Raw genomic sequence first — 14279 nt, forward strand, 5'->3', positions numbered from 1 at the left:
AATTCATGCTTTGATGGTAATTTTCTTGTATTTATAGTGAGGTCTTATTGTGTTTTGCTGCCCTTGTGGTTTTTTGAGTTGTAGAGAAGAGACAAGTCCACAAAGGGAAGGAAAGTGCTAAAGAAGCCATCTTTGCACAAGGTAAGTAAATCCAACCAAGTTGGTTATGACTAAGCTTTGAGTAGAGACTTATTTTAATTATGTATGTACATGGTATACCTACTGAAAATTGAGATGAGATGTGTGCTTAGTCTTAGTAGTTGGGATTGATTAAATATGAGAAGTGTTGTTGATATGTGTATTGAGAATGGTTTGAGATGAAGTTTGAGAGATTGTTGTGTAATCCTTTTTGGGAGTGCTTTTCTTGACAGGGATTATGGTGTAATTGAGGGAGTTTTTCCCCATTTGGATGGCTAGAAAATGAAGTTTAGTAGTAATTTTCGTAGGTGTTTATATGCACATGAATGTTTGAGGAAATGCCTAAGTGAAATCTGCCCTGTCACTTCCGTAACTTTCGGAGTATTTTTTTAGTATCTTACGGTTCGAACTGGGCTGAGACCAAACAGAGAAGTTGTAGCCCTGTTTCTAAGCTTTAAAACGAGACCAGAACCGTAGTATCCGAGGTGTATAGCATAAGTTATGGCTGTTTTAGTGTGACCTGTGCAGAATGACGGTTTTGAGAAATCTTGTATGGCATCATTAGTGCATTAGGGAGCATGAGATAGCTCTACACCTTTGTTTTATGCACTTAGAAGTAGCTTGAGATTTAGTATAGAATGTGAGTATAAGTTCTTTAAGATTAAGAGAATAGAGTAGGTTGTGCGATGGGGAACCCGAGTAATGGGTAGAGTATTCCCGCATGTACGCCGCATTGAGAGCGCGGCATGAGTATCAGATAGAGAAGTGGTGTAGCCCGTGAGAGTGCATGCGGATGAGGGCTATACCCAGTACCCAGAGAGAGAGATTATATACTCACATGGCCAAGGGTTCCGAATCCATGCATAACCGAGTCCGATCGGCTAGAGTGAATAGAGGTCACGTAGATTGGAGTGAGTCCCGCCGTGCCCCCGGTAAGATGGGGTCGTGATTCATGAAAGAGTTATGAGAAAGAGGAAAAAGAGAGATGGCCAAAGAGAAATTGAACGAGGAGTTGTAAGGAAAGAATTAGAGAAAGAGAGTTACGGGGCTAGTATGAGTAGAGGATTTACTTACTGAGCATTATTTTAGTGCTCACCCCGTTGTTTTCCCATGTTTTGCAGGACCTAGGAGGGACACTGTCGGATGATGTCGGCGTGCGAGGAGGGTGGCTACACTGTCCCTGATTTTTTTGATGACCTTTTGTATACGTATACATTTTGTGTAAAAATGTTTATGTTTAAAAAGTATGTATATATGTTATAAAAGAAAATTGGGCCCAATTTCTTTATCTTATTTTATATGTATTTCCTTATAATCTTTTGAGTAGTATGTGCTATTACATTTTGGTATCAGAGCCGAGATTTTGGGATTCGACAGTGTGCCATTCTTCTCGCTACGACGTCCAATAGCCGACTGTGTGAGTTAATTCTTTCCTTACTTTAAGTGTCTTTTTGAATTGATCAAGTTGGTTGTTTTGTAGATGAGGCGTAGTAACAGGAGGAAGGGTAAGGGTGTGATGCATGAGGAGAATCCTCCAACCCACCAGAATCGACTCCCCCTACCCTTGATGAGACGAGGATTCGAGCTATAGTACAGCAGTTTTAGCGGAGAGTCAGGGGAGAGTAGTTCAAGAGAGATGAGACTCCCATGAGAGTACTGCCTCCAAGACAAGAGCGAGAAGGGCCGGTACCTCAGCCAGTACAGACTCGAGGTGACCGATTCAGGGGCTTATAAATCAGAATCAGCCGCCAGCATTTAAGAGTACAAGGGACCCGCTAGAGCAGAGGAGTGGTTAGTCCGTAGAGCGACGGCGGCATTGTTTCCCCTGAACGATCGAGAGAGGATCAGATATGCTGTTTCTTGTTCAAGGGAGTGCCCGGATATGGTGGGAATTAATGGAGGAACCCATGACATAGCCTCGATGACTGGAGGAATTCAGAAGGTTGTTTGAGGCCGGTACCGAACGAGAGATCGAGTACATGAGAAAGTCCAAGAGTTTATTCACTTGAAGCAGGGGACTAGTACGTGAAGGAATATCAGTAAGATTTAATTCCCTGCTCGTTTTGCACCCGGAATAGTGTATACACCAGAGTTAAGAGAGATAAGTTTGTGCAAGGGTTGAGATCATATTGCTCGAGATGTAATGACAGGAGTCGAGCCCCCTCATACTACAGTGAAGCTCTAGCACGGGCTTTAAGGGCAGAGATCTATGTGAACAAGTATATTGCGGAAGGATTGCTTTGACAGTCCCTATTGAGCCATCCACCACCTTACAGAGGAGGAGTAGATGTAACAAAGAACAGAGAAGTAAGGGCCAAGAAGAAGTTTCAACCAAGGAAGAATAGGAGAGATCCAGTTTAAGCGGCCTAGAACAGAAGGTGTTCCCTGTGCTAAGTGTGGGGGGAACCATCCAGGAGAGTGTTTGAGAGATCAGAAGTGTGTTACAAGTGCCGACAGCCAGGGCATATGTGGGAGATTGTAAAGCTCCCCTTCCACCGCCGGTTCCTATCCTAGAGGCACGATTGCCAGGGTGTTTCAGTGGCACAGGGTGAAGCCGAGGCCGTCCATCAGCCGTAACTGGTCAGTTGTTATTAGCTGTTTCTTTATATGCTTTGATTGATTCTGGAGCCACCATTCTTTTATTTCCAGGAATGATAGAGAGATTAAATTTGAAACCTGTTAGAGTGAGTCAGCCTATTAAGATAAGTTTGCCTGATGGAGTTAGTGTGTTGACTCAAGAGATGTTGATAGGAGAGTCTGTAGTGATTCATGGTCGGGAGTTGTAGTTACTTAATATTTTTTCGATATGCCCGATTTTGATGTAATTTTGGGTATGGATTCCTAGGGAGGAATGGAGTAGAAATTGATTGTCGAAAAAAGAAAGCGAGATTTAATCTCGATAATGGAGATAGTTTTTTTTCGGAGAGGGCCATCGATTGAGTATGTTGATCATTAGTGAAAAGCGAGAAAGATTTTGAGAAAGGGGTGTTCTGGATATATTGCTCACGTAGTACAGAGTGGTATGTTCCACAGCCAGAAATTCAGAGGGTGCCGATAGTTCGAGAATTTTTAGATGTGTTTCCGGAAGACTTACCAGGTTGGCCGCCGAAAGAGAGGTTAAGTTTAGTATTGACTTGCACCAGGAACAGCACCTATATCTAAAGCCCCTTATCGAATGGCCCCAGCAGAGCTTCAAGAGTTAAAGAAGCAACTCCAGGAACTTTAGACAAAGGTTTTATCCGACCGAGTCATTCTCCCTGGGGAGCCCCAATTTTGTTTGTCAAGAAGAAAGATGGATCACTACGGATGTGTATTGATTATAGAGAATTGAATAAGGTGACAGTGAATAAGTACCCGCTACCTCAATAGATGATTTGTTTGATCGTTGAAGGGAGCAGCAGTGTTCTCCAAGATTGATTTGAGGTCAGGGTACCATCAAGTAAGAGTGGCTGAGCAGGATTGTAGCTAAGACTGCTTTTCGTACAAGGTATGGGCACTATGAGTTTGTATTGATGCCGTTTGGGTTGACTAATGCCCCACCGTCTTTATGGACTTGATGAACCGGGTATTCACTGATTGTTTGGATCAATTTATAGTGTTTTTCATAGATGATATTCTGGTTTATTCTAAGTCGAGAGAGAGCATGAGGAACATTTGAGAATAGGTTTGCAACGATTGAGAGAAAGGCAGTTGTATGCTAAATTTTCGAAGTGTGAGTTTTGGCTCGATCAAGTGGTATTTTTGGGTCTACGGTGTCGAAGGATGGGATTTCAGTAGATCCGAGTAAGAAAAAGCAATCCTTAATGGCAGAGGCCAAAGACAGTAAAAGAGGTTCGAAGTTTCTTAGCCTGCAGGTTACTACAGACGATTTGTTGAAGGTTCGCCCAGTTGGCTAAACCATTGACAGCTCTTACCAAACGAAGACTCCTTTTATATGGTCAGAAGCTTGTGAGGACTGCTTTCAAGAGTTAAAGAGAGTTAACAACAGCTCCAGTGTTATTGTTGCCTCAGGAGGGTGTAGATTTGATATTATACGGATCCTCTTTGCAAGGACTTGGTGCTGTGTTGATGCAGTTAGGTGAGGTAATAGCATATGCCTCACGGCAATTAAAAGGTATGAACGAATACCCTACGCATGATTTGAGTTACAGCCGTGGTCTTCGCTTTAAAGATTTGGAGGCATTATCTTTATGGTGCCAAGAGTAATATCTACACACGATCACAAGAGTTTAAAGTACTTCTTTACTCAAAAGGAGTTGAATATGAGACAGAGAAGGTGGTTAGAGCTGGTTAAGGTTTGAGTGTGAGATTAAGTATCAACCGGGGAAAGCCAAGTAGTAGCCGATGCCTTGACAGGAAAGCTTATTTGTCCCGGCTTACAGGCAAAAGAATTGATAGAAGAGTTGTGTAAGGAACAGATTGAGGTGCTACCGGGAAGGATTGCTAGATTGGAGTTCAGTCTACTTTACTGGAGGAAGTCAAAGTTAAGCAAGTGGCCGATGATGTGTCAGAAATATGTGCAACAAGTGCTTGAGGGCAAAGTAACGAGTTCCACTTAAAGAATGGTGTTCTCTTTCAGGAATCAGTTGTGTATCCCTCAAAATGATGAGTTGAAGAGAGAATACTTTCAGAGGCTCATGACACCCCATACACTGCTCATCCTGGAGCAACCAAGATGTATCAAGATGTAAAGAGGGTTACGTGGCCAGGTATGAAGAAGGATATTGCAGAGTTTGTAACTAAAGGTTTGACTTGTCAACAGGTTAAAGCAACACCAAGGCCATCAGGTTGCTTCATCCACTCAATTTCCAGAATGGAAATGGGAAAGCATTTCGATGATTTTATACACAGTCTCCCTAGAGTACAGAAAGTTTATAATGCTATTTGGGTGATTGTGGATAGATTAACTAAGGCCGCCCATTTCCTTCCAGTAAAGGAAAGTACCACCTCAGATCAGTTGGCTCATTCTACGTGAAAGAGGTAGTCAGATTACAGGGTGTGCCCAAGACAAAGTGTCAGCACGAGATTCGAGGTTTGTTTCAGCTTTTTGGACTAGTTTGCAGAGAAATTTGGTGCCCGTTTGGCATTCAGTACAGCCTATCATCCTCAGACAGATTGTCAAACAGAGAGAACGAATCAGGTGCTTGAGGACATTTTGAGAGCTTGCTGTATGGATACAGAATGACTGGCAGAAATGTTACCTTTAGTGGAGTTTGCCTCAACAACAGTTATCAGTCTCCAATAAGAATGGCGCCTTACGAAGCTTTGTAGGTAGACGTGTAGGTCTCCACTACATTGGGATAGATTGGCAAGAAGTGAGTTGAGTACAGCTCTTGGGCTAGAAATGACGCAGAAAATGATAGAGGATGTAATTAATCCAGTAGAATGAAGCAGCCCAAGATAGACAGAAGAGTTATGCCGACTTAAAAAGAAAAGAAGTGAGTTCCAAGTGGGTGATAAGGTATTTTTGAAAGTTTCCCCTTATAACGGTAATGCGCTTCGGGAATAAGGAAGTTAGCACCAAGGTATATTGGTCCATTTGAAGCATTGCAACGAATTGGAAGGTTGCCTACAGGTTAGCACTACCACCTCTTATGGCCAAGGTGCATGATGTCTTCCATGTCTCAATGCTGCGAAAGTACGTAGGATCCCTCCCACATCTTGAGTATAGAAGATGTCGAACTTATAGAGAATCTTGTGTATGAGGAGCGCCCTGTACAGATTTTAGATCGAAAGATTAAAGAGCTCCGGAACAGAGTATTCCGTTAGTGAAGGTGCTTTGGAGAATCACAAAGTAGAGAGCCAACTGGGAGACGGAACAAGAGATGCAGGAGAGGTACCCGAGCTATTCGTGTGAATTTCGGGGACGAAATTCTTTTAAGGGGGGGAGAATTGTATATCCCACTTGAGGTACGTATTTAAGAGTTGTTGTATTAGTTAAAAGTTTATTGTTTAACTTAAATTGAGTTTGTATTTGGAGTTGGTTGATGTTTGCCTTGAAAATGGGTTGAGTTTTGGTGAAGATGGAAATCCAATCTTCGCCGGGGCGAAGAAGAAGCTTCGCCGCGGCGAGGAGGAGAAGTGGCATTATGGGTAGGTTCTGCCCTATTTCGCCGAGGCGACGAAAAATGCTTCGCCGCGGCGAGAGCCTAAAACAAGATTCTTGAGTTTTCTAGAGAATTCTTCTTTTGGGACACAATGACCATTCTACCCCTAATTAGTAGGAAAGTGGGGAGTAAAATGAAAGGAAATTTAGTAGAGATTGTGTTTGTATGGGGTGTAGTTGTAAAGACAAGGATATAGATGGATTTCCAAGAAAGGGCAAGGGCAAAATGGAAATGAAGCTTATAATATGAACTAAAAAGGTGAAGTGTAGAGAAACCCTTACTCATCTTCATTCCACCGCCTCTTCCTTGCCCATATTCTCTCAATTCTCCACCCAATTTTCCAAGAGTTCTAAGGGATTTAAGAGGGTTTTGAGTAGAGATTTCATCTAAAGCTTTCTAAGGTAAGAATTCATGCTTTAGATGTGAATTTTCTTGTATTTATAGTGAGGTCTTATTTTGTGGTTGCTGCCCTTGTGGTTGTTTTGAGTTGTAGAGAAGAGACAAGTCCACAAGGAAGGAAAAGTGCTAAGAAGCCATCTTTGCACAAGGTAGTAATCCAACCAAGTTGAGTTATGACTAAGCTTTGAGTAGAGACTTATTTAATTATGTATGTACATGGTATACCTACTGAAAATTGAGATGAGATGTGTGCTTAGTCTTAGTAGTTGGGATTGATTAAATATGAGAGTGTTGTTGATATGTGTATTGAGAATGGAGTTTGAGATGAAGTTTGAGAGATGTTGTGTAATCCTTTTTGGGAGTGCTTTTCTTGACAGGGATTATGAGTAATTGAGGGAGTTTTTCCCCAATTTGGATGGCTAGAAAAATGAAGTTTAGTAGTAATTTTCGTAGGGTGTTTATATGCACATGAGATGTTTGAGGAAATGCCTAAGTGAAATCTGCCCTGTCACTGCCGTAACTTTCGGAGTAATTTTTGAGTATCTTACAGTTCGAACTGGCTGAGACCAAAACAGAGAAGTTGTAGCCCTGTTTCTAAGCTTTAAAACGAGACTAGAACTAGTAATCCGAGGGTATAGCATAAGTTTGGCTGTTTTAGTGTGACCTGTGCGAATGACGGTTTTGAGGAAATCTTGTAATTGGCATTTCATTAGTGCATTAGGGAGCATGAGATAGCTCACACCTTTGTTTTATGCACTTGAGAATTAGCTTGAGATTTAGTATAGATGTGAGTATAAGTTATTTAAGAGTTAAGAGAATAGAGTAGGTTGTGCGATGGGGAACCCGAGTAATGGGTAGAGTATTCCCGCATTTACGCCGCTTGAGAGCGCGGCATGAGTATCAGATAGAGAAGTGTGTAGCCCGTGAGAGTGCATGCGGATGAGGGCTATACCTAGTACCCGAGGAGAAGATATATACTCACTGGCCAAGTTTCCGAATCCATGCATAACCGTCCGATCGTGAGAGTGAATAGAGGTCACGTAGAGTGGGAGTGAGTCCGCGGCGCCCCCGGTAAGATGGGGTCGTGATTCATGAAAGAGTTATAGAAAGAGGAAAAAAGAGAAGTGGCCAAGAGAAATTGAACGAGGAGTTGTAAGAAAGAATTAGAGAAAGAGAGTTACGGGGCTAGTATGAGTAGAGGATTTACTTACTGAGCATTATTTTAGTGCTCACCCCGTTGTTTTCCCATTTTTGCAGGACCTAGGTGAGACACTGTCGATGGATGTCGGCGTGCGAGGAGGAGTGGCTACACTTCCCTGATGTTTTTTATGACTTTTTGTATACGTTTACATTTGTGTAAAAATGTTTATGTTGTAAAAGTATGTATATATGTTAATAAAAGAAATTTGGGCCCATTTTCTTTATCTTATTTTATATGTATTTCCTTAATCTTTTGAGTAGTAGTGGCTATTACAGTATGACAGTGACACTCTACATTAGTTCCAGATATTCTGCAAGCTATTGTACGAGAGAATAAGTAGTTATACTTCAGTCAATTAGGTTTGTCTGTTGCCTACAGTGAAGTAAGTAGTAGTTTTTTTTTTCTTTTTTTCTTTTTTCTTTTTTCATTCAAATGAAGTTGACTAAGTCTCTTGAGAGAACTTATTTAAAGGGAATTGTTGATAATGGTTCAGAGTTGTGTGGTCAAAAGTAGTTGATTGAGACCTTGAGAGAGCTTGGTTTAGAATGTCAAGTGTCATTTGTAAATTGTTAAAAAATGAGGGGCACATTGTAATTAACCAAAAGTGATGTTGTTTTGGTTTAGTCGTTAAAAAGCAGAAATGTTAAGTTGCTCTCTTCTTCACTTTACCAATTTTCTACTACCTTCACGTTATAAAAAAGTGAAGGTGTCAGTTGCTATAATTATCTTTTAACAAGTCAATAAAGCTTTCTCTTTTCTCTCTCATTTGTTACACTGCTGTAACTTTTACACTCTCCATCTCATTTCCATTAGATACACTAACATTCCCCCGAAACAGACATATTTGGCATTTCCTTTGATATATCCAATTTGGTCTAGACTGCTCATCAGCTAGTCTTAAAAACCTGTATTTCAATTTTTGGCTTAAAAGAGCTAAAATTCATTATTTTCAACGAGCTTCTTTAACTGCAACAATTATACTTCAAATGCTGAAATTGTCATCTTCAAAAATACTGAATATAATTCAAATTTTGTCAGCTTCAAAACCTCAGCTCAAATGCACAACTTCATCTTCAAAAAACTGAATAAACTTCAATCACCAGAATGATGAAGTCTTAAAACAAACTGCTCCTTCAAAACTTCATCTGCAAAATGCACTAAACTTTATCTTCAAAAGTGAATAAACTTCGATCATCATAATGATAATCTTAAAACAAACTGTTCTTCAAAACTTCATTTGCAAAATGCACTGAAATTCATCTTCAAAAAAAAAAAAAAAATTGAATGACCTTCAAAATCATATGATTAAGTCTTAAAAACAAACTGCTCTAGTATGTTATTTCCAACTTCAACTTCAAACTCTCACTGCAACACTACAGTTCAATGTTAAAGAATCAAGAAATTGCTCAACTTCAATTTCAAAGAACTGATTAAGTCGTAAATTAGCAGAATGATTAAGTCTTAAAAACAAACTGCTCCAATATGTTATCTTCAACTTCAATAACAAACAATGACTGTCAACACTACACTATCAAAACTTCAACTTCCAGATGACCATTCTCACGCGATAGTGCTACTACCAGCACCAACTCTTGTATCAGCTTCATTTCCATTGTTGTTTACAGCAACTACACTTAACTTCTCCTTCAAAATAAAACTGGGAAATAGACAAGGCCTTGGTTAAAACATCTACAGTTTGCAGTTTGGAAGGCATATATTGCACAACAATGTTCTTTGCAAGAACTTGATCCCTAATGTAGAGTGCATCAATCTCAATATGCTTGGTTCTAGCATGAAAGGCTAGATTAGCAGCAAGTGCTCCAGCACTTACATTGTCACACCAAATAATTGGAGAGGAAGGCAAACTTAACCCCAATTCTAAAAAAATACTTTTCAACCAAGCAATTTTAGTAGCCGTGTGAGCAAGAGCTTTGTATTCAACCTTTGTAGAGGATAAGGCAACCATCTTCTATTTTTTGGAGCTCCATTGTATTAGTTTGGGACCTATGACAACACAATAGCCACTTGTAGACCTCATATCATCTAGGTTTCCACCCCAATCAGCATCAGCATAAGCATCAGCATCAACATCAGCATAAGCATAACACTCAATACGTAATGTCATTGTAGGTTTAAATTGAAAACCATGATATTAAGTGCCCTTGATATACTTCAACACTTTCTTACAAGCTTGCTATTGAAGCTCTGTTGGTGCTTGCAAGAATTGACTAAGTTTGTTGATAGTAAAGCTTATGTCAAGCCTGGTTAAGGCCAAGTATTGCAAGGCTCCAATAGTACTTTTGTAAGGACTGGGATGATTAAAAGGTGTACTATCATTTGAAAACAACTTAACTAAAATAACAAAAAAAAAGAAAAAAAAAAAACATCCACCATCTTGGTTTTGACAAGAAGATCATTGATGTATTTTGTTGGTTTAAGATGAAGTCCTTGATCTGTTCAAGTGGCTTTAAGAGCAAGAAAGTACTTTACTATTCCAAGAGTCTTCAAGGAAAATTTGTCATTTAAATCCTTCAAAAGTTGAAGTGTAAAGGAAGCATCTAAACTAGTGATGAGGATATCATCGACATAGACAAATATGTAGGTTACTTGATTATCCTGCTAAAGAATGAAGATGAGGCCTGAAAGCCTTGAGACAGAAGTGCTTGTTTAAATTTGTCAAACCAGGCTCTTGGTGCCTACTTAAGGCCATAAAGAGCCTCATGAAATTTGCATACATAAGATGGGTGATGAAAACTCTCAAACCCCTTAGGCTATTTCATGTAAACAATCTCATTCAAATCACCATTTAAAAAGGCATTATTGACATCAACCTATTGGATGTCCCAACCATATGTGACAACAAGAGTTAAAATAATTCTGATGGTGGAGGGCTTTATAATAGGGATAAAGGTTTCGAAGTAGTCCAACCAAGAGTTTGTTGGAATTCTTTGGCTACTAACCTAGTCTTATGTTGGGATTCATGCATTTTGGACATGGAAAAGGTGTAAAAATGACGAACAAGATGATGGATGCAAGGTAGAACACAAACATAACACATAAGCCCAAAAAAATTTCAAGGTAAGGATGGAATATTACCTATTCCTTTGCTATTCAACACTTGAATCTTCTTTCTTGGAGTCTTAGTTCTTCAAGTGAACTTGAAGAACCTCAAAATGTGATCCACACAAGTCAAGGAAGAGAGAGCCGAGACAGTGAGAGAGAAAATGAGAGAGTGATTTTGTTTCAATTTTTTCAATTCAATGAAAAAGGTATAACACTTGGTTTATATACCATGGGCACAAAGTGTAATTTTAAATTGTCATCGGAAGTCCTCAAACAATTTAAAATTAATCTTGGAAAAGAGCACTTATGTCAAGTCCTTGGTTTTACGGTTAATTCATAATTAGACCAAATTTTAATCCCATTAAATATTCTAACTCTTTAGAATAAAACCAATGCACTTTTGTCCCTATTATTGAATATGATTCAATCTAATCCATGGATAATTATTTCTCACCATTACATTAATTCGGATGCAACTGCTTACGTTTGAACATCATTAATCCGATTAATGATATGTATTACTCTCTCTCCTTGAGCTTGGTTTTATGTGTGATCATTTTAGTTCATTGTGATCTAACCGTAGGCCCAATATCGGATTTTGATATGTTTCGTTATAACTCTTTATAATGGAAACTCCCACTAATTATGGTAGACGTCTAGCAATGTTCCATAACCCCTAAACCACAATGAAGTATAAACTCCAATGAACCTATTTTGATTGAACGTACTGTGTAGTAAAATCCTTCCATTATCTAATCTCGATTAAGAATGGTTCATGGTATGTCAAAACCCTTAACTTAATCTTAAATTGAATTGTCAATCGATACTATGGAACTCAACAACATGAAACTACTTTTCATCTGACATTCATTATACTCTGGCTAGAGATTTCCCTTTTTCAATGTTTATTGACATTCGTCTGGGAACTCGAGATTAGATTATTTTGAGTTAACGGATCCCATCTTGACATCACTTTTCCTCGCACATGAATAACATGTGACCAAACCGGCTTATTACACAAGACATGACTAGTCTCGTGCTTATACACCATATGAACCATATGCATCCTATGTTGATTTCAACTGTGATACCTTAGGTCTAAGGATCAATGGTACACTAGCACGATCCTATGATGCATCATTGACTATGTCCATGTGATTCATCGTAATTGGTCGTATTCGATAAACAGTTCACTAACCATTTATCCATACTAATGCCTTAGTGACATACCTCTTATAATCACCCATACTAATACCATCACATGATATTCAATAGAGACATTCAACATGCCTACTATGCAATGTTATTGCCCAATTAGCATTACTTGCATAGGGAATTCTTCGATGAATTGATCTTCTAAAGATCCATGTTATCTGGACATTTCCCATGCAATATTAAATATAATATAAATGAAGCTGTAAATCAACATGTGAAATAAGAACACTTTCTTTTATTCATGGTACATTTACTAGATATAATGTCCTGAAACCGACAACATGATTAGTTCCTAAGGCATACACTAACACCTTATATTTCTGAAGAGAACCATCAACATGAAATTTTGTCCAAAACACCTATTTATTAGCAGCCACATTCATATCAGGAACCATGGGAACAAGGGACCAAGTATGGTTGTTAACCAATGCATTAAACTCATACTGCATAGCCTCTTTCCACTTTGGATAATGAAGGGCTTTTTTAACTAAAATAGGTTCAGTTTGCACAATAAGATTTCTTGATATAAGAAGGACAATTTTGTCTTGAGCCACAACAAATTTGGCTCTAGTCACCATGGGGTGAGTGTTACCAGGGACTTGAGAATCAATGTGTACAGTAGAGAAATATTATGGATCCAAGTCAATCTCAAGCAAGCAAATGGGTAAAGAGTCACTGGTGAGAGAAGTATGTGAGTCTAGAAATTGGGAAGTAATCAAATCTATTTCAAGTGAACAAGTAGGAACTGATTTGTTAGAATCACGGGAAAGACTAGATATAGGTGATGAAAGTAAGATTGGAGATGAAGGTACAGGTGTTGGTATTAGGTTTGAATAGAAGGTGATGAAGAGTCTATGGTATGTAAGGACACAGAAGAGGAAGGTTGTGTTTGTAAATGTGCAGTAGTGTTGGAGAATGAACAGATGTTGATATAGAGGCCTCCTCACCAATAGTTGTGATGGGAATGGTTTTAGGACAAGGCACTATTGGAGAACTTGCATCAGTAGCTAGAGGACCTGTGTTAGCTAATGAAAGAGGAAACTGAATAGAGACAAAGGAAAAAGAATTTACAGAGGACTTGTTTGAATTAACTAAGTTATCAGAAGACACATTTTTGGGAAAGCTAGATGAAGGACAAAAACCAAGAGAAAAAGAAAATTCAATTACATTAAACTGAACATTAGGAGTAATAAAAACCTATCCATCAGACCTAAGACACTTGTATCATTTGTGAACAATACTGTACCGTATGAAAACACATTTGGAAGAATGAAAGTTGAATTTGTGTTTGTTGTAATCTCTAAGAAAAGGGAAATATGCACAAGCAAACACTTTAAGAGAAGAGTATAAAGGTGTAGAATAGAATAACATTTGGTAAGGAGAAACAAAGTCTAAAACTGCTAAAGGCATTATGTTAATCATATATACAGTGGTATCAAAAGCAGTCCACCAATATTTCAAAGGCATTGATGCATGAGCAAGTAAAATGAGTCCAGTTTCAACTACATGCCTATGTTTTCTTTCACTCCTCCCATTTTGTTGATGCACATATGCACATGAGTGCCTATACTGAATACTAGCTTTGTCAAGATAAGGAATTAACCATCTATACTCACCTCCTTGGTCAAATCGAAGACATTTAAGCTTAAGACCAAATTGTCTCTATGCTAAATGATGAAATTTAATAAAAACAAATTGAACTTCAGCTATTGTATGCAAGGGAAACAACCATGTAAAATAACTAAAATCATCTATGAATTGAAGATAGTACTTAAAACCTTCAATAGAGGCAATAGAAGCAGGTCCCCATACATCACTATGAACAAGTTCAAGGGGTTCAGTGAGTCTAGAAGATGAGTAGGAAAATGATTTATGTGCGATTTACCAAATTTACATGCATCACAGAATGGGATTGCTGAAGCAGTTTTGGTTTTATGAAATGAGTGATTATGAACCTAGACTTGCTTCTTCCGTTCCTTGATTTTGATTTTCCTCTGCCTTTATTGGAATTTCTATCATAGCCCCTACCTCTTGTTTAAACGTTCAAAGCATTCGATGTTATCTCACTTGACATTAGTGAGTTTTAATTTCGCACTACCTATTGAATTACTAATTGTTGCTCTCATAGGCTCCAACCTATATGGTAGGGAAAGCAT

Source organism: Pistacia vera, unplaced genomic scaffold (assembly GCF_008641045.1).
Source record: "Pistacia vera cultivar Batoury unplaced genomic scaffold, PisVer_v2 Contig318, whole genome shotgun sequence".
Classification (NCBI taxonomy): Eukaryota; Viridiplantae; Streptophyta; class Magnoliopsida; order Sapindales; family Anacardiaceae; genus Pistacia; species Pistacia vera.